Source organism: Rhyacophila brunnea, unplaced genomic scaffold (genome assembly GCF_057557595.1).
Source record: "Rhyacophila brunnea isolate RB1 unplaced genomic scaffold, BYU_Rbru_1.0 scaffold_21, whole genome shotgun sequence".
Taxonomy (NCBI): Eukaryota; Metazoa; Arthropoda; class Insecta; order Trichoptera; family Rhyacophilidae; genus Rhyacophila; species Rhyacophila brunnea.
Window position 1 is genome coordinate 26551083 of NW_028232871.1, and position 25393 is coordinate 26576475.

Genomic DNA, 25393 nt, shown 5'->3' on the forward strand with positions numbered 1-25393 from the left:
ATATGTTAAAGAATTCAGGAAGAAATTATGGCAAAAATACATAATTTTAATTAAATTATAATATATGTAAATGAGTAGGTACATGTATACAGAAGAGAGCATATAAAAATAGTCACATAATAATCCACAGGAATCATAGTTATTAAAATACTTATATTGATTAGATACAATAATTACAGGATTTATATTTAATTTAAGTAATCATTTTTTTTCAGCTTCTACGGTTTTTATTAATAATCGGTTTCTCTTTTTTTCTATAGGTTGCACTTATTTAATTAAATATTCTTTCGCAAATTGCATTGTAATGTGGAATTTAAAGTATGTGGCACAATTTTATACTTACAAATTTTTGCAAGCTGATCTTTAAAAAATTATTACCATTTCTCATCTATTGTTTTTTTCTCGTTTTCTTCAGTCACATTCATAAAAGGTGGTAAGTCAGGACGTCTACAAAAATTAAGTGAGCCTTTTTAGATATGTACGTACATTTTTTACATATACAACATTTGTTAAGTCGGGATTTGCAGAGACACTGCGGGACTCGGGTTTTGTCTGTTGAACTCGGCAATACCGCTTAAATAGGGACGTTAGGCAACCCTGGAATCCGAAAAGAGATGAGTTGTTTGGACTTATATGCTCTATTGAAATCTCTTCAATTTGAATCGGACAGAGAATTTACATTTTCAAATTCATGTTTCCTATTCGACACCATACCTACTTCCTTATACATTTCCGTCAATCTGTCACAAATTAGAATATGATGTCGTTTAAGGCTATAACCTCAGTTGATGCACGGTCTATAAAGATCGTGGCTAGGCGATGCGCAGATTGTGCAAATGACGCGTGCCGAACGAAATATAATTTGTCATATAAATCCAACATGCGTCCATTTAATGTTTTCTTTTTCAAGTACATGGGTAACGTTTTTTAGTCATCTTTACACGATTTAAGAATTAATACCCCCGTCGCCATCACGAAACAAATTGACGTGTTCACAGCTCGACGTTCGCTTACCGATTGCCAGCGAGTCCAAAATTTCGTCGCACCTATAGTTGAAAATTATTTGCCGTTTCACTGAAGTACCGTCTTAATGCTTTCTATGTTGTACTCGATATGCTAGTACTGCATTGTAACTATCTGTCAAACTATTTTGAGAGTATCCTATTATTTGATTTCTTACACGACACGATTAAATTAAACAATTCTTTTATTTGCGTGCCAGTTTATTTTTCAAATTTAGAATTTGCTTTATCGTGTATGTTTTTGTTCACCTTACCTCTTAATACGTCTTCTCCCTGTCTTGCTCTCTCCTATACATTAGATATGTTTTTCCTCATGCGTTTCATATATATATATATATATATATATATATATATATATATATATATATATATATATATATATATACATACATATATGTAGATGATGTTTCATAGGTGCATGCGCCGTTTATAAATTAAATAAATCAAGACAAATATACAACGTAATTACCACGAACTTAACTCTTGAACAGATTAAAGTACCTACTACTGGGGATGATATTTTTTTAAAACAATGTACCTACTATGTTTTGGGTTATTGATAAATTCGGCAAATTACAGGTAAAAATTTCTATATATTAATCGGCAATATTAAACTATTTGCAGCTATTTAACGGTATTAGTAATAATTTATTTAGCTTCATGTATTATTAACGCTCCGTCAACAGATAGAAGTTTTTTTCCAACGTTTTTAGGAACACCTAATCTAGAAGAACAACGGATTGAAAGTATAATATATGATACACCAAAAGAAACCTTAAACGCCTTGCAAAAAAAATGTTTGAACAGTATTCCATAACACGCACAAGTAACTTACGTTTGATGGAATCGAAAGTTCGATTCTGAGATATATTTAAAATGCTTTTATCGCCTTTTTTATCTCGATTTAGTAAAAAAAAATATAGGTATTCCACATATATATGTATTTATATCTACACACGTAAATAGCAGGGCATGCCAAGTTTCATAATAATACTATATCTACTGTTTATATAATATTATATATTTTTGTAAATTGTGACATTCTTTATACATTCGGCGCATCATAATATATAGTTTCATACTATATATATTTTTTACCACGTTTTCATTAGCTCGTATTCTCGTTTGTCCAAGATTTGTATTGGACGATTGAAGATTTTTAACTATCTTCCCGACTAACTAGACATTTGAAACTTTTAGAATATATCAGAACATAATTACAATGCATTTTTTTAATATTTTTAGCTATCTTTAAGCAGAATTGAATTCATTTTCAGTTAATTCTGATTTGTATGGAAAGTTATTACGGAAAAAAGTCGTAAAAAGTAAAACACTATTATTGGTTGCTAAGGGGGTCAATATGAAATGTCAAAATGACATTTCAGTATTCAATATTTATTCAGTATTTCTATCATGTATAAAAAAAGTATTTTTTTATACATAGAATTCTCAAGTTTATATGATTCAACAGAAAATTTAAAAACTTGGTATATAAAAAGTTCTTTTTATCTTGTAATTATTGCTACTTATTTTGAAATCGCCGCCAATCCGTTGATTACCATGGTAATGAATCGCGGAATTTTGTAACAAACTCTGGTATCCCTCAAGGCTCAAACTTGGTGCAATTTTGTGTTCAATTTTATTCGATGACATTGTCAAAGAGTCGGTCACGGAATCCATATGAGCGTGGAAGGATGTGGCTTCCGGAACACACATACAAAATCACATGAAGCGCCTCTCCGTGATTACGCCAGTCACCAAGCACTGATACTCACGAATTCGAGTGTCGGACAAGTGTATCCTTAATATGAACTTTGAGAAACGATGATCTAAACTATCAAAACTGTCTATCTTGCTCTAAAAGTTAATACAGCCAAGAGAGGGGCTGTTAAAACAGCACTTTGTGACAGTTTAGACGGTTGAGTTATTGTAATAATATGATAAACTACCGCCGATAGCCACCCTGTGTATAGAATAGCTTTGCTGATGGCTTCGTTCTAAATTTCAACACGATGACGTTTACAACAATGATCTTTTATGCTATCAATATATTTTATGTGGTCAAATTTCTAAGTTAAATTTTCAATATATGTAATAATAATATTAATATATTGTCCGGGCCAGGAGTTTAACGGTATTAATAAGTATCATTAGTATTATATATTAATATTCTCAAACTCCTATATAGTCATCATCATCATCATCAGCCTGAACATATCGACTGCTGGATTAAGGCCTCTTCAAGCTGCTTCCACTTCTCTCGGTCCTGTGCATTGCGTTGCCACGTACTTCCGCAGAACTTTATCTTATCATCGATTCAGCGGCCTCTAGGTCTACCTTGCGGACGTTTTGTACCTCTTGGATACCACTGGATAACTAAATTTGTCCAACGATTGTCTCTTCTTCGAGCCATGTGTCCAGCCCATCTCCATTTGAGGCTTTTAATGAACTTTATCACATCGCAAACCCTTATCTGCTTCCTTATCCTTTTTTTGTCCTTTCGCGTTAGCCCAGCATGCACCTCTCCATACCACGTTGTGCTACTCTAAGTTTCTGGATCTCTCTTTTACTTAGGTTCCATGTTTCACACGCATATTATGTGATTACGGGAAGCACACACTGGTTGAACACTTTGCGCTTTAGGCACAGTGGAAGGTCACTTTTGACGACATTATTCAGGCGGTCAAAAGCACTCCAGCCTAGCTTTACTCTGCGAACAATTTCATCAAATATACATCCATCTTTAGACACTTGTTGTCCCAGATACATGTAGTTTTTCACCTGTTCGATCTGAGTGCCATTGATGAGGATCTCTTTTTGGCCCGCAAAGTACATAATATAACGTAGCTTCTTCAATTAATTTCGTTTGTCTCTGTATTATATTGATATCAGCCACAATTTGTTTTTTTTTTCATATTGATATAATGACAGGAGGTATCGATTTCGTCTATTCTTCCTTTGTATTATATTCCATGTATTTCCCCACGTGTTTTATTTTTGGGAGGAGTTTCGAAGTGAAAATAATACTTTATTTATTGTATACGAATCTAAGCACAGATACTCTTTTCATAAGAATAAGTAAATAATGTTTAACCAAGAATACTATAATATGTACGCACGTACGCAGTAATAGAACATTCTATTTTTGGAGCTACTTATTCAATATTGTAATACCGAAATGTATCGATCTCTCCCAAGTCAGACAAGTAGACTCCTAGAAATTTTCCGCTCTGTAGATTTTCTTGGAGCAAGTAGATGTAAACACAGTAGGTTCTACCAGTAGCAGTGAGTTGCCAACAGTTTTCAGGTTAGGGGTAAGAAATAAGGCTTTTAAAATTATATACAAGAAACAATTAAACTATGAATTAAAAAAAAAAACATCACAATCGAAACGTGTAACCGAAATTGAACCTGTCTAACGCGCTTGTAGTTTAATTAACATTGAACATACGTCAATTATTAAAGACAGCAGATACAGGTTCAAGTCCCGTCGGGTGTCGTATTTTTTTTCTACAAAATGATTTTTTCTTGTGCATAAGATGTTTTCAAATTATGTATTATTCAGCATATAGAATGTTACATTCTGAAATCTTGCGTCTTATTCGTTGAATAAAAGAAATAGTTTTATTAAAATTATTAGCAAGTCTAAATACGTTATAAAAATAAAATACTGGAGTTATCCGTGATGTCGGTTATTAATTAAGGAAATTGTTATCTACCTTAATTGAATATACTAAACCGATAGCCAACATTATAACGCAATTCGATAAGCATTTCATGTCACAACTACTAGTTAAAATCGTCGTAATTATCTAAGGCGCCTGTAGTTTAATTGGTAAAACATACTGGTGCGAATCCAGCAGATACAGGTTCAAGTCCCGTCGAGTATCATATTTTTTTCTACATTTTTACGACTACGATTTCTACGATTTTTTCTAGTGTGTATATGAGATGTTTTTAAATTATGTATGTTATTAAACTAAATTTAATAGATAACTATACCCATGTAATATTATGTAATAACAGTAAGATAGCGATAGAATTAACTAACGCACATTAGAATGATGGACCTGGTAGCATTACTCTGCTGCTTAAAGCTTGTTTACACGGGCTTAGTACTAATCATTGCTACTCGCTCTAAGCCGGCTCTCACATCTAAATTCGCCCGTCTGCAACGTGTCGAATACGTCGATGTGACGTCATCGTTATTCACAAAACACACGTTGCCAAACGGAACCCCGCAGATTGGTCAAGTGCGACTTTTTAGTTTGAAAAAAACATCTAGTTTTGCCGTTAACAAATCGCATGCTTCTCGGGCTGCGAGCCGGAACGCATAAGAACACCTAAGAATTGGTCATTCCTATACCGGCTCGCCGATCGCCACATCCAAATATCTATTATGTTTCGAGAGGTTACGTGCGACTGTCGCTAGGTAGATGTGCGCGGTTTTCATATCCAACACTGGATCGACGTTCCTAGAAGGTTTGATTTATGGCTGTGCGGTAGACGAGGCGAGTTTAGATGTGAGGGACGGCTAATACTGACACAATATGTAAACTACTCGGATTTTTCAATAGCTTTGTGGATAGCGCGACTAGCTAGTAATAATACTAATAATAATTAGTACCAAGCCATGTAAACATGATTTAAAATATATGGTTTTCTTATTAATACTATCGACCGAAGGTACTTGATGGAATTTGAATTTAAATTCTAATGGATTTAAGTTTTGTACTATTCATTAGAATTTAAATGGTTTTCATTTATTTATTACCTATATGGTTTGACACAAAGTCTACTATAGTCAGACCATTACACGAAATTGTAAACTTCGATGGTAATGTTTGTAGATAATGATGATTGTTGCATATTGAAATAAATGGTAATAATTTTAACGAAATATCCAATTGAAAATCTTGATTTATTGCAGAAAAATTAATTACTAGCACTATCATCGTAATTCAGTAAGTACCACAACCTTAATATAGTCTGCATTGGTTTGACCATAGTTTCAATAAACAGATAATAATTATTACCCCACCAGAAGATAGGCACGCCACTTTTCTTTGGACTCATTGGTATTCCTGAAGCGGATTTCAACTCACTCTTCAAGAAAAAATGTAAGAGAAGGCGAGGAGTTTAGTATTACCCTCTGAGCACACATATCATCGAACCTCTTATACTTTTTGATACAGCCTGCGTTTAGCCAACTTGCACTTTGTAATACTTATAATATTACTTTTCTTCCATGCCTAATCTTTTGAATTTTAACTCGCGAAAAACATGACTCGGGTTTGAAAAAGTTAAATTCCACACCACACGTACTGATTTTTTGTGGAACATCTTATATTTCGAGTTAAATCAAACGGAATCGAAAAAGCTCTTTTTATATTTTTTTTGTAAGTGATTCGTATTCAGTTATGTATCAGAGCACCCGTCTCTCAAGACATGTGAGTGAGTTCGATATCGCGTCTAAAAACAATACATATTATTTTTCTACACTAGAAACGAAATAACATATTTTAAATAATCATCTTTATTGCAATGTAGGTAGAATGAATCGTAACGATATTTAAACAGAACACAGTGATATACGTTATACGAAGAGTAAAAAAATACATGTAAGTACCAATGTTCCCTCTAAGGTGTGCGCATGTGCACGCGCACACCTACCAAAATATGTCCGCACACATGTTTTCATCCTCCGCACAGTCTTCACATAAAAATATTGTAAAATAAAGTTTCAAGAAGGGATCACCATATCCGTCCCGTTCTATAACATGCCAAAGTATACAAAAAAAGATACGTATTTTAGTGTTTAGCAATGACGACCTATGTGCCGGATCCTCTACATTTCTTAGTCTTTGACATGTTTCAACTTGCAAGAATCATTATCATTACCTACAGTCTTTATTGTGAAAACATCACAGTTCTTAAACGGTAAAAGTGTGTGCCAAAAAGCAGTGTTTTTTACTTAAATATTTATCTTACAAAACTAATAATCATTTTTTTAATAAATAACTACATGTGTGTTTAGTGTACGTAACAAACAATGCAAGTGAACTATACGATTGCTTGCACAGTTACATAATGTATAGTAGAATAATTATTATCGATACTTCTTAATTATAGAAAACTTATCCCCTAAAATTACTCATTTCACGCAAGTGGAATATAATTATATCCGAAGCTCTTCAGTCTTCATGTAGACGGCAACATATAGATTTTCAAATTAAAGTTTATTTAATTACATACATATAAGTACTTGGAAAAAACAATAATAAACAATGTTAAAACAGTAGATATAAAATGAGTATAACCAAAGAGTAAATAGTAAGCATATTATGTAATGAAAGTATACCGAATGAGCCCCAATTAGATATTATTTTAACAATTTATTGAACAATGTCCACCTAAACTCACCTGACGCAAGTGGAAAATATCAATATCCGAAACGATTTGGTTGTACATAGTTGATGCTCTTCCAATAACCATTATAGTCCACGCACTTTACAGAGTCACTGTTGTACGCTAAAATTGCTTCGCATCTGGATTGGTATTATTTGTGTGTATGCATTAAGGCCTGTAATAAAACCCTACTTAGAACCACCTGCAATTATTACTTTATCACCAATTGGTTAGACGTACAGTGCAGGGGCGTAAAGGGCGGAGTTTCTATTGTTATTGAGAGTCGCTGGTCATAAACAGGTCATAAACTCATTCTTTGGAGTCGTCTACAGTGTGTTCATATAGTGACTGTTATCTGGTTATCTATATAGTTGGGCGCGTCTTTAGTGTCCAATGTATGAAATTATGTTCTTCCTATTATTTATTTTACTTTGACAGCATTATACTTATAGTTGAAAATGCCATTTATAATATTGTTCTCAGAAGTCCTAATGATTATATGTATAATTAAATGACATTGCCAACAAAATTATGTATTTACGGTATTATAATTGTCTTTAATTGTTTAGTTCTCTATAAATTTATAACTAATCTGTTAAATAACGATAATGCTATCGTTATGGCTAATTCGTAAATTCCAAAACATTGTATATTCCCAATCCCAACTAAATAAATAATAATACAAGATGTGTATTCATTGCTCATTGAATCGTAACTATCAGTATAAGTAAATAATATACAGGTACCTGCGTTCTAATGTACGCATTTTTATTCCATATTTCATTAAAACAATAAGTCATAAAAATATGCTTATTTTTCCGTAATTCTTCATGCACACCCTGTGTCAATACTACCAAAGAGCACCAACACAACTGCAAATCGTTTTTAGCGTACAACAGTGTCCCTGTAGAACGAAAGACCTTTACCAATGACAGGCTAGTTCTGCGAATTCGAAGGACAAACAAAAATAGTTAATAATAATGGCAGGGTTGTCATTTACACAACAAATAAGTTGTAAAAATAGGTGACCAGTGCTCGAAATGGAAAATTTTACGAACCGGAACGCTCGATAACTTTTCGAAAATATCAACAATAATATCTAACTGTACATGTATTTAAAAAAAATAAGTGTGCACATTTTTTAATTATATGACATATCTAACTCAGACGGTCAAATTAATATTTTAGCGATATGGAGCGATAATTCTGGTGGTTTTATGAACCGGAACGGCGCTCCGGTGCGTTCCTGTCCATTTCGAGCCCTGGGTGACCACAATATTGATATATTCCAGCGTTTATACTACAGTGTGTAAGCATACACGAGAGAAATTCTGTCGGAAAAAGACATAATATGTATAGAGTCGGATAATGCTCAACAATGCTATATATATATATATATATATATATATATATACACGTAGATTAGCAACAATGACACTGCATTGAATTTGTATGTATCAATATTAACATCTAATACTCTGTACACGGTTACATGTCAATTGTACGTATAACATTTCACCGTAGCACAGTTCGCCGTGAGCTTTCTTATCGGAAAGAGATGACGGTATATAACACCGAGATGAAAAAATAAGCGTTGTTCGTGGAGCATTGCAGACAATAATGTTCCAATTTTATTAGATTCAATATGAACATTAATTTGATATTGATTGGTTTCAAATATCTGATAATAACGCTATCATTGTTTAAATTCAAGAATGTAAACCAAAACTAGCCTAACCTAACAAATAATCTAGTATATCGGCAATTTTCATTTTTTTGCCCCTGTCTTCCTGTAAAGTTGTAAACAGACAAGAACCGTGTTTTATTTAGACATGAATTTTATCTCAGTACTATACGACCCAAAGAAGTTGGGCGGTCTTTAATATACGACCATATATTTCCGATACAACATTTCACAGTAAAGTGTGATACGGCGAACTGAATATGTACAAATTTCCGGACACGGTGTAGGTACACACCTGTGGTCATCAGTAGAGTCGATCAAATTATATGTGGCATAAGACACCTGCGGACACGTCGACAGAATAAGACAATAGTGTTGTATACGCATTAACGCGGATTTATAATATAATCTTTTTACCAATCACATTCATCAATATTTATATATTTATGAATTAATTCAATTTGTATAAGCAGATCCAGTTGTAGATGAGTAGAATCTTTAACAAGAACTCGTAGCCTGTGTCCATTAGTATATAGTAATACCTTTTGGAACTCACGTGGGTGTGTGGAGTCCTTCATTAGGGCATTTTTGATGTTTGGGGAGTGAGGGACATTATAACGGGCACAATTAGTATAACACAGAAGTTTATTTTATAATTCCGCGTATATTGCAATTAGGTATGGATAAGCATTGGTCTTATTACATTGGTTTCATTTAAAGGGATCTTAGATTAGGCACAACACTGACGTTGTTTTAGGGGTTGATCTCACGGTATGTATTCACTTTTATTAAGGTAGGCTAACTTTCGTTCGATTAATTTTTAACACGAGAACACTACGGAGGTACACTTTTATAATATCGAGACGGGTGGAGTTTACTTTTTACTAGGCGACCCCAGCAAGGGCAGGGCAGCGCAGGAGACGCATCTCCTATCTTCGCGGGCGACTCAGTGCTGCAGAATTATTTTCAACATGTCTACCCCCTCGTAAGGTGCGGGGAGAGGGGTAGACATTTCAAATTTTTAGAAATCTAACGATAATATTTTACTTGGGCCGAAGGGCAATAAATACCTTCGGTTTCGGGTAATTTCATTTGTGACCGTCGGTCTTCGAAATTCGCCTCTCGCAAGATCGTTTGTGAAATGTTATTTTTGTTATAATATTATTTAGTATTTACAGAGGTTGCGAACATTTGCAGGGCTAGTCATTTTACGGGACAGTAGGCGTTGTTTTATGTAAGGTTCCTGATATGGGATCGGCGACGTCTCTTCGCGAGGGGTTGTATTTGGTGTCAATAGGTATATCAATGGTTGAAGAAACTCCACACCACGAAGTTATATGTTATGAATGTTATGATTATTGTCTTTGCAAAGAGTATATTTATAATATATTGATAATTTACAGCTTGGTAATTGATACACCAAGTAAAATACCTCGGTCACCGTCTACAAGAAGGTTGGAGTCAGACCACGGGATCAGAATTAAGGCAAGAAGTACTTTTCGTATAAAATATTTAACTTAATCACTAGATAGAGGGCAATTATGTGTTACATTGTATCCGTAGTGATCTATGGAGACAAATTCTACACTTTAGCAACAGACCTTAAGAATATTGGAGGTTTTCGAGATGTGGTTGTATCGATGTACGTTGTTGGTATCCTGGCCTGATCACGTCACATCTTTACCACTGAGACGGTTGTCTTTAATACACAAAGACTGCATACTTCGATCATATCTTCATATTTCAGCAATGAGACATAAAATTTCGCAATCGCCGGAATTGACTCATTATCCTTAGGCACCGATGATGAGATATACCTATCTACTCCAATTTTGGTCTCCGAAATTCGATAGAAGAAGACACATCATTTTGTTAAGAAACAGGATGAAGTACCCTACTTTACTCAGGTGTAATTTATGCTATTTAAAATTTATCTGACGCTCTTCGAAAGTTATTAATCTCGAAAAATAAATCGACAACACGCACGTTTTTTGTATTTGTATTTAGAAACCATTTGGGAAATCTATCGCTGATGCCTTCAGCTTGAAAGCATTAAGTGAAAGAGACCAATGTTAGGCGTATAAGAAGAAAATGAAACTCTTTTAAATTGTTACAAATAATGACTGTTATCTATACGCTATATTGGTTTCATTAAAATTATTGATCAAGGAGTTTTTTTAATTGTTGCATAACATAAAAAACGGACAAATAGATACTATTTTGTATTAATTGGAATAGATTTTTATAAACTCACATAGATGCTTGATAAATGTATAAGTATAATATCTTCTGATATTATTGATTTTATTTTTATGCTGAAATAGCTTTTGAAACTATAATACTTATAATATAATACGACTATAGAATCACTTGCCATTAGAAAATTTTTCCCACGTTCAATATTTCCAAGAAAAAATATCTTATCAAAACAAGATTCGTAAAATCGATACGTTACACTAAAAGTCAAAATATATTTAAAGCCATAGAGAATTGTAAAAATATTCTTTTGTTAAAAAAACACGTATAATTTAAACCAACTCGAACAGTTTTATAAGTTTTCCAATGAAAATCGAATTTCTTTCTATTTTTTGTAAAAGATAAATCTTTTCAGAAAAAAATGTTACTTAAAAAACTTAATAGATTCAAAGTAAAATCATGAAAATAGTTTCATATGAGAAACACTATATTATAATGCTTACATACAATAGAGCTAGGGTATATGACATGTACATAATTAATCAATCGCGAAAAGCTCTGATATAAAACTTTTATTTTAATTATGTCTGACGCGTGTACTCAGTCAGCTCTGTTAGATTTGTTCTCTCTGTCGTTTGTGTATTTCTACAGTTTCATATAACAATCCTTCTTAAATTATGAATGAATTTTTCAATATATCAATTAAGTAGTTATTTTAATTAGTTATAAAACAACAAAATGAATATGTTGTTTGACCTTTTGTCCAATATTTTTTTTTGAATAGCAAATATACCTTGATCAGATATAATACAATATGTACTTTCTTATAATGTTAATCTTAGTTATGTTTAACTTTACTTATTCGTTTGAGTATATTGGTCGGATTTCGATGGCTTGACGACCATGCAGCCTCATATCGCATTGAAAGTGAAAAAGAAAAGCCTGGCTTCCTATTGGTTTGTAGGAGACGCACAAACCAGAGCTGGTTGAAATTCTCTTAAGGCACCTATAGTACATGGAAATTTGTATTGTTATAACTGTATGAGTAATTATTGTAATACAATGTATTAATAGTGTATGTTAAAAAGTAAAGCTAAATAAGACTCAATTGAGACTTCGGAGCTTAAAAAAAATCTATAGTACCGCTCACGCAATATCTACTTCAAACATTGTTTTTCGAAGCTTAGTAGGTACATGGTTACTCTGAGCTTTTGAAGGTACCATGAATCGTTACAGTATTCTTGTGTCGTTTCTTCGTGACGGGTGTTCAATATCTACAATGTTTCGCTACAGAATTTGGCGAAGGCAACACCATTTTCCTCGGCTTGTAGGATCTCGTCGAAATTGCAGCTTACTTGGCAAGCCTTGCATAAAAAAGGTGCTCCATGCTTTGCGTTTCACCGCACTCGTCGGTTTAGTCATCGGAGAACCCCCGCTTCCCCATGTTGTCTCGAGTGCGCCCTACCATGGTTCTCAGTCTGTTTAGGGCTTTCCATGTACGGTATCCGAGACTGACGCCGGGTGGGAGATGCTCTGCTGGCTTTACCCAATCTGCGAGACCCTCAGAGGCTAGGTTCGCCTCCCATGCAGATAATCTATCTTCTTCGGGTGGGACGGTCAGATATATGGTTGTCGCCATAAAGCTTCTTCTGGATTTTAGTATTGTTTTGCACATTTTTTGATACCGCTATAATAAAGCAGCACCATTAGATTGTAAGGATCGGATTAGCTGCATTTGGTTTTAATTCAGTTGATTCGTGAGTCCTAGACATTCTGCACCGAGTTGAATGTTGCTGCAGCCATTACCATTCGGATAACAAACTTTCTTTGCAAATTACCATTTCCAGTTATGTACACTCCCAGGTATTTAAAAAACTCTCAATGTTTTGTCTGTCGCTAATCAGGAGGAAATCTGAATCACATCAGGTGCTATTGCACACATCGTTGGTTTTAATGGGTGATTTTAGAATGCTAAAGAACAGGATAGTCCCTAGTTTGGAGTGTGAGGTGATGTGATAGGCGAGGTAATTAAATAAAACACTGGTTGAGATTGGGATCAGGAATTTATTGACGTATCAATAATATATAATTTGTAGAAGAAAATATGTATCAATTAAATAATACAAGAGAGGTAGATGTTCACTTGCAATATGACGTCGCTGCAGTCTCGAAACGTTTGCACACAACACTCCAGCCTATTGCCTGCATTCTAGAGGTGAGTTTGAAATACTGTCATCAGTTTGTGTACTCAAGTTTCGGATGAAACTACCCATACTAAGTATGTGTGGCCCAATAAACTTATTCCAAAAAACTTGTGATGATATCATCGCGAGTCGCTGTTCCGTGCACTCGCCAGTTGGTAGACTTTCAACACTATTGACATTAAATGCGCACGAACGAGATAGCACTTGAATATAGGTATATTTAAATTTATTAAATTGCGTTCGAATGAATGAATAATAAGTCATAAATTTTGTGTCGCAGCACAGTGGTGAGATAACGCAAAGGCTTAGGCTTGTTATATACCGCTCAAAACATGTTTAAAATTAAAAAAAAAAATCACTGTTATTAATTTTTGTTAACAAGAATATTGTAGCCTAACAGAAAAACAACTCATAAATTTAAAATGTTATAATAAATGGTACTTTTCGACAAGCGGAGCTCAGCGTATTTTTAGCGATTCTATTGAAGCCGATACACAGTCTGAGTTCCCTGAGCCGATACGTATTTCAAAATACTAATAATATGGAGTTGGTTTTAGTTTCAGTTGAATATGAAACTTTTGTTGCATACGCACGCCAAACGATCTATATAGTATTCAAAATACTATATAAAATAATAATAAGTATTTTGGAACAAGTTTATATACTAAGTATTTTTATACTGGTAGTAAGTATACTTAGTCTTCAAAATCGCCCAGTTTTCCCATCTCTACTGCATTCCTTATCGAAGTAATGCCGCAGTGCATCAGTCCTTATATAGCAAAACATGCAGTTCGACTAGAGTTTTCTGATAAAACCTTTGTTTTTGTATGTGACCTGTCAACTAATCTAATAATTTATACATAATATATTAATGTCTTCCTAGAATCTTTATAGGTGATACGAGGCCAGAGTTCCGAAATAAACATAATGAATGGTTCATAATATTTTATTTATCACTTGAATTATTGGGTGCTTTTTTCCTAAAAATAGATTTGGAGTAAGTGGGGACCGTAGAAAATATTATTCACTAATCAATATGTACCGGATGACCCGCGACGATCGCGCGAAATATCAAAGTTTAATTGCTGTACCATAAGTTTATGTCAGAGTTAAGGGCTGCCAGCGACCACGCGCAGGATTTAATGTATAATTTAACACGCGACATCTTCCGTGTAATGTGACGGTTGAATAAGCTTACACGTCACCCTCGCTCGCCACCCCTGCTTAACGGGGCCGCATTAAGAAATTATTAAAATCAATTGTAATTTTATATTAAAAATATATATAATTTATTTGATATGTCGAACAATTGCTGGTATTGTAATAGTTGCTCTTTATAATATGTCTCCAGAGTTATTCAGTTTTATGACCACATTGCCAGAATGGAACATCAGCTGAAACATCGAGATCGCCTACGCCCTACTCGATGATATATTTAGCTATAACGACGAAAAGCTGCGAGGATTAATGTAGAGAGACAACTGGGATATTTATAAAGAGCTTCAATGACAGTGAGTGTTACAAAACCGAAGAATAATATATTTTTTTTACTATAGTATTTTTGACGTAACATTATCATCCTCAACTGTGGTCGATCAACTACTGGACTAAGTATATTCCACTCTACTCGGTCAAATTTATGTCCATCGATTCTACAGGTTTATGGTGGCCATATGGTGGTTTAGTGGTCATTGAGTACTCACATTTGATTGTATTTATACAGCGGCAAAGAATAAAAATATAATTGCATAATTATTGAATAAAAGTGTACTTCATACCTTGATAGATAGTTGTGAGACATGGCATCTTATCAATCTGCAAAGACTTTTGAACTTTGAGTATTGACGTATCCGCTGAATACTTGAGTTTGTGAGTAGACACCCTCAGTGGTCGAAGTCATCACGAAGAGTTGCTTCATATGGCACTCCGTACACTTTTGAATAACCTCAAAGGTTCCGTCGTCGTAACCGACCCTCCCTTACCTAGAAGCGGTGCTACAAAATAATATATGGGCTGTTTTTCTCACACGGCGAGACGCGCAAGATGTGGCTATAGACCGAGAGCAGTGCCGCGATTTTGTGTGTGTTTTATGCCCCAATTGAAGAAAGGAATTAAGTAAGTACTACATACCGAACGGTGGACTATACGTTTCTAAAACCGTGAATGCAGGTTCTGTTTGCATCTGGAACAATAACATGTTGCTTATTCGACGTACAACAAAATTGATCTGGAGCAAAGAACTGATAATCATTCATTGTAAAACTTGTAAAGTCTTCTAATGAGTGAACATATTAATTTGTGTTAAGTGCATACTTCAGTGAAACGGAAAATAATTTTCAACTATAGGTGCGACGAAATTTCGGACTCGCTGTCAGTCCGAGAGCAAAAGTCGAGCATCGGGGGAATTAATTCTTAAATCGTGTAAAGGTGACAAAAAAACGTTACCCATTTACTTGAAAAAGAAAACCTGTCAATGAATATATTATTATTATTACTAATAGAACAATAAACATAACGTTTAATGTACGCATGTTGCATTTTTAAGACAAATTATATTTTTTTTTGCACGCGTCGTGTGCACAATCTTCTCGTCGCGTAGTCACGATCATTTCAGACCGTGCCCCAGCAAAAGTATAGCCTTAATTATATCCAACCTACTAGGTTTCTTCCTGAATTTGGTGTGTTGTGTTTTCAAAGATATCTATAATTCGTATTACAATTACATTTTCCAAATCCAGCCCTTATTATGTCCCCCAGATGCATCAGCGACAAGCGCAGAATGTTAATACGGTGTTATCAAAGATAAATAAGCCCCCGAATTTCCCCCCTTCGGCCCTGGCTATATGTATATATATATATGTGCACTCTAGCCTGGCGGGTATATTTCAAAATATTCTTTTTTTACGTTCGGGTCGTTTTGCTCGTGACGACATTTTAATGACGGAAATATTTTTTATTGCTACCCATTCTAACCCCCGGATTAATACGATTGGACATGCAAATCATGTAGATTTATCAGCCTAAAGTAATCGAGAATTTATTCAATACTCATTATTGATACTATATAGAAAGTGTTTGTTTAGGGAAAATCGATTTGATTTCTATCAGTAATTTTTATCCAATTTCGAAACCTCTCTTCTTTATACGTGAAGGCAAATCATATAAATACAATGAAACCGAATTGATTATAGTATTATCTAAATAATTTTACGTAAATAATGTCAAAACACCTCAGAAATATACGCTATTTTTTATTAAACAAATAATTCACAAGATTTGTGAATATAAAATTCTTAGGAGTTATTCTTTGTTAGGAGATGCAATAAGGAACAGGCAGAGTTGATTGGTTTGACTCCCAAATGATAACTCAGAATTTGGTGCGTGAATGAAATGAACCCTGGTTTTATTATTTCCTTCCTAATAAATATTAATTTAATTATTACAGATAAGTTTACAGATTATAATTTAGCTGAGTGAAATCAAGAGTATGCGTTCTGATGGATTGCGAAGCGACGATAACCCTATGGTCGAATCTTTGATAACTGAATGACGATGTTGCTCTCTTCTACCTACTGAGTGTTTTATTTTGTTCGATACAATAGAAAATGCTGCTATCAACTACTTGAATATTTTTAATAATCATGCTTATAAGAATTATTGTGCAATGCATGATTCGTTTCGTAAATTATAAACAATTGATTTTAATTTGAATAATTATGCAGTTTTAATAATTGTGCAAGATTGATTTTCATACAAACAACTTGTGTGCATATCATGGTAAACTAACATAGCATTATTTTTTAATTTGAGATATTATTGATTGATTGAATTATTATATTATTTTGCTAAGTTAGCTTTCTGTTGAAATTTGATTGACTCACATAAATCGCTTGTTTTGGAATTTTAACAATATTATGTTGCAAGATACATTGTAGTTATAAATTAATGATTTCCTGCCAAGTCATGCTGGATGGTAGGGTATTCATCCTACATATAAAACGTAAGTATATAATTTGTTTGATTTGTTGTTATGTTCTCTCAATAATTCATTTCTACGATGTGTAACTATGGACGCTAAACCAAGAGATGTCACGTAGAGTTGAAGCTTTGGTTCTAGGACGATTCGGTGCCGGGACAATTGGGTGCCACGCAATCGAATGAAATTCGAAAATAAATACCCGTTCGAGAATTAAGTATAGGTATATTTAAATTTTTATTTAATACTAGGTGAGAATTTAAATATGTATATCTAAAAAATAATTAAATTGTGCATAAGCTTAAATTCCAACGAGAAGAGTTCTTTTATGTTTTATAAAGCGTCAGGCATGATAATTCTCGATACGCAATAAAAACATTATAATATTAAGAGCGAAATGAATTAAAACTACTAAGTAGTAAATATAAACTGATTAAAATTGCTGTGTAAAAGTAACGAACATCTATTTATTTCATTCGACAGTGTGGCGCTCAATTGTTCTGGCGTCCAGTTGTCCCATTCCCGAAGCTTTCAATATATAAAAATTCCTTAGACTGACCGGGTGACAAATGTTGAAGTTCTCCATCGAATGACAAAAACCGAAAAGTTCTGCGTAGTATCAAAACCTCGGCCAGAATATGAAAAGATAAAAATACAGCATTTCCTAACTTGTCATCCAAGGAAAGATCAACGGTAAGCGTAGCAGAGGACGACGCCACATTTCGTGATCGGTATGAGTGCAGCTCACTGTTCCGGGTAGCAGATGATACGGCTAAGATCTTCCTGATGGTGACCGACCTCTGTTAGGGGATGACATGATAAGAAGAATATAAATTATAAAACACCTCAAATATAAACCTATTAGAAAGAATCATTTTAAAAAGATACAATGCCTAGCGGGACTCGAACTCACATCCACTGGATTCTCACCACGTGCGCCATATCTCATTACGGTGAGATCAACGGTAGTTTTTATATTTTTGAAGCACTTCACAAATTGCATTAACTTATGGCAGTCGGCTTTTGTGGTTTCAATCCATGTATCAATTAATAATCTTAATTATAAGTGGTCAATTTCTTGTATTTATATCATTCAGAGAATAAGTTATATCTCGACACAGCAAGCTGTCAACATATTATATATCTTAAATATCGTAAAATCAATAAAATTATATTAAATGAATACGGAGGTTCTTAAGAATTGTAATAAAAGCACAGCTTTTTTTGTCTATGCCTGGATGAACTACGTATGTGATCGTGATTGCTCTTAAGGGTGTCTCACTCAGACGCGATCAAAGAAGACCTTAATTTCACTTTTAGCGCGTCGCGACCAAAGATCACCAGCAGAGAAAATACAAACTGAGGGGTTGGTAGACCTCAGCAACCCCAAAGACAGTAGGGTGCACTTTTGCCAGTATCAGTGACGTAGGACAACGTATGACCTCTGTTTCACGCTTTAATTGTTATTTTTCGTTGCAATTTTGAAAATTAAACATACATATTTTTTTAAAACACTTTTGAGAAAATATATTAAAACCAATAGAAAGAATCTTTTTGAAAAAAGTAAGACACCCCGCAGGATCGAACCTGCATCTCTTGGGTTTCACTACCACGCACATATACCACTATGCTAAAGGTACCATATTACGACAAACTTTAACTAATGGCTCTTATAATACTCTCTGAAGCGTTTTCTAAATTGAGCTACTATTGGCTATCGGCTTTTGTATTTTAAATCAAGGTAGGTATTACTTCAATTACTAACCGACGTCATGGATCACTCCAAGATATTTTAGTATTGTACCTTCCTTGAATTTGCTAATAAATTTTAATCAATTATTATTTTTATTCAACGAATAATTCACAAAATTTAAGAATGTAACATTCTAATTATTGAACATACATAATTAGAATGTTACATTATTAAGTCTTGTGAATTATTCGTTGAATAAAATAAGTAATTAATTAAAAATTATGATAGTCATACACTAAAATCAAAGCGGTATTTTAAGGTATCTATAACATATTTTGTCAAATTTTAAATGTGTTTTTTCAGTTATATATTGGAAATACTAAAAATCTCAAAACTGAATTAATTATACTTTATCACACTATTGATTCTCGTCAGATGGAAAACAATTTATATTCCTTAGACCTTTATAGCTTCTTTTCAGATTAAACAATCGCAAAACAGACAAAATTAGCGTCACTCTTGTCTCGGATTTCTCAACAACCAATTTTAACTAAATAATATATTCTTAACTTTAGTTTTATAAAATTATTTTTAGATTTTATGATATTAACTAGTGATTTAACTATATAAATTGCATTACAAATTAATATTGTTTTTAATAACCGCACACCCATAAGATTTTTACTTTTGGTATATCTTCTCTTAGCCTTATTTTCAAAATAATCTAAAGTCGTATTGCTGTTATTAGTAAGGCTTGCAATATTGAATGCATAATTGATTTTTTTTTAATCTCAGAAACACACTTAGAAGTGGGGTTCAAACTAACATCTTTCACTTTTCATGTGAATGCTCTCTATTTTTGGCTAGCGCTGTCATATTTGTTTTAATTAAGTTAGTAATGTATTTATTAATTAATTACACAATCGATTGCTTTCGAATGTTGGAATGTGAAGTACCTCAGATAATAAGTAGTAAAGTATTATAAATAATTTTATTCACATGAATCATAAAAGGATCAATAGTTTAATGCAGCGATTTCCAAACTGGGAGACGCGGAGTGTTGCAAAGGGAGGCGCGAAAAGTTTATTACAATAATTAATTTAGCCACAGGTTTGCAATTTGGAAATGCATTGTTTATAAAACGGCCGCTAGTTATAAACTACATAAAAACAGTCTATAAAAGGTTGTTTGCAAACGTGTCTGAAAATATGGAGACTAATTCTATAATACCTCACTTCTATACTATTGTGAAGCACGCTGGCTATCTCGTGAAAAAATGAAATAAAAGGATGTTGAAATTTGAGGCAAATTTGTTTAGGAACGATAATTGTGTTGTTAAAATTGTCTCCTGTTTGAGATTTAAAAAATGAGTGAATAAATCAATGCATGACCACTAATGCATTCACTGATTTAAAAAGAGAAAGTGAAGGCATTCATAAAAGATTGGAGCTTTGGAAATCAAAATTACGAAAAAAATAAGTCCACCATGTTTCCACTTTTAAATGATTTCTGCGTCAGATATATTGAACCAAACAAAAATCTATTTACATACTGAGTTTTTGGTTAGTTTGCTAGTGCACTTTTTATATTATTTTGGGGGCCCGCTTCAGGATCTGGGGCCCATGATAGAATCCATTTGTCAATGAACGATATTGAATTTGGATTGACTACTATTTGAAATTGATTGTGCTAATAAACAAGCACATTCATCGCATGAAACTTATATTAATTTAAAAATGAATATAATATAAGTAGTAAAACCTTGTTTATTTTTATAATTTTTTTTTTCATTTTTGTATTAGTACATTTTTGCCTGTTTAAAAGGGTGTCTGAATTATTCAATGAAATGAAGGGAGGGAGGCGCCAAGATTAGATTTTTTTTTAAAAGGGAGGCATAGTAACATAAAGTTTAGAAATCACTGGTTTAAAGTTGAAACTCGGAAAATGACGGTTGTGAGTTCGAGTCCCAGTCGGCCTAACGTTTTTTTCTGAGATGTAGGAGGTATTTTTTGATATTTTTTAAATACTTAATTAGGTGTTTTATTTTAATTACATAATATGTAAATACAATTTCTTTTTACTAGGATTAGACATTAATGATACTATTATATTATGAGGTTTTATTAAGTATAAATATCGCTACCCCACTGGATTCTAGGTTTCGTTTATAGTGGTTGCAAAGACTGAGGGGAGTTGACGTCGACCCACTATGTGACATGTGTTGACAAGCATGAAATGAAAAAGTGGATACTATCGATAGGATGCTTGGGAACGCTTCATAAGCCTGCATTTTTCTTGATGATAAGTATAAGGATGCTAAAAATAATTTTGAACATGTTCTATGGAGATGCACAGTAAAGATGAGATAGGCCTGTATTCTGCATACGGGAAGTTATTCTTTTTAGGAAATGCACGGGTTAGAGTTTTTTTTTATGTTTCACTAATATTATTATTGTTCTGTGCGGACAGGATATCCTGGAATGACCTATGGTTTTGGGTAGCTGGTATCTGCGCGCTGGAGCGACCAAGGTAAGGAGTTTACTGGGGCAGCCTTCACTCTGCCCTGAGAGAAGCAGAAGATCGAGAAGGGTGGAAAGTCTTGGTCACTAAAAGTTGACGGAATTTCAAGGTGGTCACGATCCTCAACCATGAGGGAACGACCAAGAAGAGAGAGAGAGAGAGAATATTATTATATCGTTGACGTGTTTTGCCATATTACAGACATGTCCAACGCTTCGATCGCACCGTAGACCCATACTGCCCTGCTTAGTAAAAAGACAGTGATTTTGGTTTTGATGAAAAATGAGAGCCCAAGTTTTAAACTATCTTTTCTCCTACGAGTATAATAAAAATTTATACTTTAAATATACCTTGTTTATTTAGAGATTGTGTCAAAACAAACCAATAATTATTCATAATATATGAGAAAAGGTAATGTTAAGTAAAACTTGGGTTCTCATTTCACTAAAACCAAAAACACTGTCTTTTTACTTAGCAGAGCAGCATAAGAATTGTAGGAGGAAGGAGAATCAGCTATCAATAACCATTTTTTATTTCTTTAACCAACTTACGTGTAAGCCATTTGTGAATTAGTCATATAGAATATTGCGTGACCTCGTTGTATTACTTAATTCATAGCGAATCACTCACGGCCTACCGCAAGAGTGAAAGAAATATAAATTATGCATCCTTACGCGTTTAACTGAAGCATGGTTAATTTTACCGTCGCGCAGTAGGTTCTTCGCGCAATAATATAATTGTTTAAAATGAGTGCAATGTGTACCTACCTAAAAAAAGACCAAAACATTTTGACGATGAATGGAAATTGAGCATTGTTTTGTGATTGTCAAATATGTTGTTTTATTTGTAATGTGACAATGAGAAAGTGTGGTAAATAAATTTTATGTTGTATACTGGATACTTATAGATCCATAGCCTATGTACTTGAAATCGGACATGCCTGCCATATTATTATTATACAGATAGCATGGCCCCCACATCCTGAAGCGGGCCCGCAGGCTAGGATTTTTGGCGCCCCCCCCCTACCTATCGCCAAAGATAAAGGCAGTGTGACGCTCTACAGTAGCGTTTTCCAGCGTATACGCGGTGAAATTAATGTGTATATCTAGTGTTTCTTTGTATAGTTTAATACTTCCATTTGAATAATTATGGAGTTGCTGCGTATCGATACACAATTGAAAATTGTATCGTACAACCACATAATTTTAAATAACAACATTACCGAAGAAAAATAGCGCCGCAGGCTAATTTTTTATTATTAGAGAGAATTTGTGAAGTGTGTTTATTTATATCACTTATCTGGTCGAATCACCACGCCGGGCCCTTCCTGAGCCCGGGCCCCAGGCTAGTGCCCTGTCAGCCCCCCTTTATGGGGGCCATGACAGATAGTAAATCATTAATTAGATGTTGTATTTTATTACACGAATAAGCCCGAGACATCCACCAGGACATCAAAAGCTTCGTTTTCTAGATAATCTAGATATTTTACATTCAGACAGGAGATATGGCCACAGCAGAATCAGTACTGGAAATTTTGAGCATACGTCTCCAAGACCACATCTTAATAGCATCAAAGCTTTTTTGATTCACTGCTTTTTTACGTATCCGGAAACTTGTACGTATGCAGTTCGCCGTATCACACTTCATCGTGAAATATTGTATCGGAAATATATGATGGTATATTAACGACCGTCCGACCTCGTTGGGTCGTATGATACTGACATAAAATTCATGTTTAAATAAAACACAGTTCTTATCGGCTTACACTTTACACTTTTACAGGAAGCCAGCAGCAAAAAAAAAAATGAAAATTGCCAATATACTGGATTATTATTGTCAGGTTAGGTTAGGTTTTCATTCTTGAATAATTCATGAATTTTGCCAAAATAAGCTATGAAAATTGAATTAGTGTTCATATTGAATCTAATAAAATTGGAGACCGTATATAGTATAGGATCATCTCTTTCCGATAAGAATGCTCACGGCGAATTGTGTCACGGTGATATTTTTTACGTACAATTGACATGTAACCGCTTTTTTTATCCATGTTTATGGAATTTTACATAATAATATAAGAATACAGCTTTATAGACGGCCTTAGAAATATTCTAAAAATCATACAATACTTTCATATTCACCTTGTAGACATTCGTAATGCTTTTAGGGGAAAACTGTCCCGAATGATACGTCCCAAAATGGCTTTCCGTTACACTTTCCCAGTTAAGTCCGTCGATGGAATAATAAATATTAAAGTGGATTTGTCTGCATTCGTAAACTGCAACGTTGAGGAATATTCCAGAAGGGTATTACTACTGATTCAGATATAAATAAAGATAATGCATTTAATAGGGTTCTGTGTTTTATTGTCCTTTGATGTATACAAATATAAACGGCTGTGTTTATTCGTTTGTAGATTACTTACATCAATACTATCATAATGATTTACTTACATTGCTATAACTAAATTTTATTATGCTTTCAAAAACATGTTTTATTTAATAATCCAGATAATACATAGGTCAGTATGTTTAGTGTGCAAGATAAATTTTCCATTATTATTAAAGATTTTTCCTAATCTTGTCCTTGATAGAATTCTATGTTTTGAGATTAAGAATAAATCAAGATTTCTTCAGACATCATCTTCTATACTAAACCATTTCACTTTAATATGGATTTGTAGACTGTCGAAAGTATGATAATTACCGTATCCGGAAATTTGTACGTAAACAGTTCACCGCAGGACACTTATTCGTGCGCTGCAGTACATGAAACATGAGTTCGTGTAACATTTAATCAAATGACACATCAATGACGAATGAAATTCTTCGTTGAACATTTCACCGTGGAGTATATTTGTACTATATTAGTATATTTAGTATATTTAAATGTATCTGAAACCGTGGACACGCAATATTGTAAATTGAAGTATGGCATTTAAATTAGATTTAGTGGTATATATTTTTTAGTAATGTATCCATACAACACATTTTTTAGATATTGGAGTTATGAAAGGATGATAAAAAATTCTTTATAAAAAATGGGGCGGCATTTTGGCGCTGCTTAGGGGCGGCATTTTGTCACGTCACTGGCTGAAATAACCAATGACATTATTAACATTGGAAATAACCCACTGTTAATAATTTTAGACAAAAAATCTTACCATTATCATATATTATAAACCGCATCTTGAAAGATTGTTAAATAACAGGATCCTGACCAGGTGAGTGCCTTGGTAGAAGTTATCTAAATGTAGACCTCAAAAGAGGACCATTGAATGAAGGGGCGAAGACATTTCGGACAGGTCTCTTGTAACCAGAACACAGATTTATTTAATATCGTGTCCGGAAACTTATACGTATACAGTTTGGCGTATCATACTTGACCGTGAAATGTTCTATCGGAAAATATATGGTCGTATACTAAAGACCGTCTAACCTCTCTGGGTCGTATAGTACGGAAATTAAATCCATCTCTAAATAAAACACGGTTCTTGTCGATTTATAGGAAGTCAGCGGCAAACAAATTTTGAAAATAGCCGATATACTGGATTATTTGTTAGGTAAGGTTAGGTTAGCTTTTCATTCTTGAATTCATGAATTTTGTAAAAATCGGCCACGAAAATTGAACTACTGTTCATATTGTCATATCATATCATCTCTTTCCGATAAGAAAGCTCACGGTGGACTGTGC